The sequence below is a fragment of the Etheostoma spectabile genome, unplaced genomic scaffold (genome assembly GCF_008692095.1).
Source record: "Etheostoma spectabile isolate EspeVRDwgs_2016 unplaced genomic scaffold, UIUC_Espe_1.0 scaffold48, whole genome shotgun sequence".
In the NCBI taxonomy this organism is placed as follows: Eukaryota; Metazoa; Chordata; class Actinopteri; order Perciformes; family Percidae; genus Etheostoma; species Etheostoma spectabile.
The window spans coordinates 550,974-554,025 of NW_022605618.1; the positions used below are offsets into that span (position 1 = coordinate 550,974).

General features: G+C 41.8%; 1 protein-coding gene and 1 long non-coding RNA gene across 2 annotated transcripts in view; one reads left to right on the top strand and one right to left on the bottom strand.

Annotated features, from left to right (window-relative positions):
* Positions 1 to 3,052, bottom strand: part of chsy1 (chondroitin sulfate synthase 1) — a 66,930-nt gene that overhangs the window by 49,373 nt on the left and 14,505 nt on the right. The gene's annotated exons all lie outside the window — the stretch shown is intronic.
* LOC116686785 (uncharacterized) overlaps positions 1 to 3,052 on the top strand; it is an 11,170-nt gene that overhangs the window by 371 nt on the left and 7,747 nt on the right. The gene's annotated exons all lie outside the window — the stretch shown is intronic.

Sequence of the window (3,052 nt, forward strand, 5' to 3'; positions counted from 1 at the left end):
TCTCATGATTCCATTGAGCCCACACACAAAGCATAAGGTTATAATCACGCTATGAAGTAAAGAAACACAGACTGATTCTGCACCGTTTCTGTCTAAAGTCAAGCGTGCATCCCTTCACAGCGGTGAAAGATCGTCATAAACTTTTTTCCTACATCGCCAACAAAAACTAATAAAAATAATTAGTAGACTAATCCTTGAGTGGTATGATTATGATGGTTTCAATTCAGGATAGTGGTAAGTAAACGCAAATTTTTAGGCTAGATACGCATTCAGTCGGTCCACGATCATCTGCCACGCATTCTTTCACGGTTTCATTACAGCGGCCTTGTTTCTTTTTTACAAATAATGTGTTTCAAGTTACCATACTTCAACAAAAAAATGCTGCTCACTCTGTATAAAGTATGAGCAATGCGCATTCTCCATTTTAGCATTAGTAAATCTGTTATCAACCTCGCGGCCTGTTAAAGATCTTAATCTTTATCTTAATTACTTCCACCTGGCTCAACCTAGTCGCTCCTCCCCAGCCTGGCTTGGCCTTTGTGAAACGCACCAAGCCGGGCGGCACAGATTAGACGAGGTCAAGCCTCGCTTTATCGGTTATCCTGGATTTATAAATTCTGCTTATGTGAAACAGCCCCCAGCATCACAGGTTAACTGACTCATGACTGTGATTGACAGAAACACTGTCACTGGTTCAAATGGGCCATCGGCTGGTTAATCAACTTGCCCAACATACTTTTTTACTGGCCCTTAGGGCATTGCTTATGCCATGGGCTGGAATGAGCCAAATCACTTTGCAGAATAAGATATAACTAAATTATTAGAGAAAATATCTCTTAATGAGAAAAAGCCCACCCACAGCAGTGAAGACTTTTACAGGTTCCTGCGGTCGGTACTTGACCTATAAACCACCATCCTACACAGCAGTTGACTGCTGCTGCCACCACACAGCCTGCGCTTCATGCTGCAGAGCTGTAATTCATGATAATTCAGCAATCTGGCCTTCCATTTCTGTTTATTTTAAAATGGTGACTGTAAACATTGGGGACCTACTTTTAGCCCAATGCAATGGCAATGCTGGGGAGAGAGAGGAGGAGCACACAAAGTGGTGGCCACAACATATTTGGAAATACTCCAGGCTCCGCCTGAACACACTCCACAACAGGAAAGACATAGACAGTATGCAGATATTATTAACATAACGAGAAACCGCACAGTGTTATTTGCTGAATTAATTGTTCTTGGATACACAGAGTTTGTTACTAGTGCGCGTGACATGCAGGTCTGATCAATTTATCAAACAAACAAGCTGTTAGTCAACCACAACCTGAAATTTAGAGGAAGCAACATGGAGTCATTGTCTACCCTGGGTTAGTATTATATGAATACAATGGTGTCATACTGGTCAACCAGCGAGTTTCTACATAATTTCCCTCTCCAAAATCACTTCAGAAGAGGTCAGTCACAGCGCTTACTTACTTTGGTGTGAGTAAAGCATTAAAGTTCAACAAAGAATGGTTCACATTTACTAATGTGAACTGGTCCACTTTTCATTTTTATATTCTATGTAGATGCTCCCTTACCAAAACCACCCTGACCTGTCTACAGTAAAGAAATGGAAAGGAGAAGCAGAAAACTGCGCTGAAGAAGCAATAGCGGTTTAAAGACACAAAGAGCTGGATGATAGGGAAATCGGCAAAGTTGAAGAAGACACACACACAAAGTATACACTAAACGTTATTTGGTGGTATTAATAATTATTACGGTAAAAGAGCAGAATTCCGGTTAGTCAACATTTTAATGATTTATTTTATAAACAAATCCTTTGTTGAAGCAAGCAATTTCATTTTTATTTGTCATTCTATAAAGTTGGGAGGCAGAGGAGGGTGTTGGGTTTAGAATCAGTCAAAGACATTAAAGCATGTTGAGGCATTGCTCATGAGTGTGGGTGGCTGACTTCCTGTGTCTTGATCTAGCATGAGCATGCCTGACTGCTGATCTAGAAATACAGGCTCTCCTCAGAGCTCAAGAACCAGAAAACCAGAACACACAATTAAAAAAAACTTATGGGTCACTGTGCTTCTTGCCATGTCAGTAGAGGCCATGGGATCCCACCAGCTGCAACGCCAAATTCTACCTCCCTGCTTCCAGCGCCCTTGCTCAGACCACACCCATCTTCCAACTCGGCATCCATTCCATTGTGATGCTATTGTGGTAAGACCTGACAAAAGTACTCAAATCCTCTTCTGTGGTAGTTTCTGCTACAGTAGGTGTCTCCAGGACCACATTTTGAACACACACACACACACACACACACACACAAACACACACACACACACACACACACAACACACACACACACACACACACACACACACACACACACACACACACACACACACACACACACACACACACACACACACACACACACACACACACACACACACACACACACACACACACTTACCTATTATGCGTGAACAATGTATGTAAAAAGAAAATACAATTAAATTTCATTTATAGTATCAATTTATAACAAGAGTTATCTCGAGACACTTTACAATTTACAAGACCCAACAGTTCTAGTAGTTCCCTCCAGAGTAAGCAACAGTGGCGAGGAAAAACTCCCTTTTAGGAAGTATAGAAGCAATAACAGTCACAGTAAAAGATAACGGAAAAGTGACTAGAAATAGTAGTATGTAGTAGTTCATGACATAGCAGGGCACTGCACGGCATTCCAAGGCACAGCAGAGCGTAGTAGGATGTAACAGGGCATCGCAGGACGTGTAGCAGGACCACGGTGACAGACTTGACTAGTTAATTAGAAGGAGAAAACACGTAGAAGGACTTTAGGGTCTTTTCAGGGGAGTTGGAAACAGCCCCATTAGGCAGACTGTGACAGTGAGCAGAGGATTCAGCAGTTGCTGCAATGATAGTCAAACACTGGTCATTAATTATTGCCTTTGAAACCATCCTCTCAAACACTAACTGTGTGTCTGTGTGTTCACCCAAACAGCTTCTAGGGCTGCACAATTAATCGGATTTTATT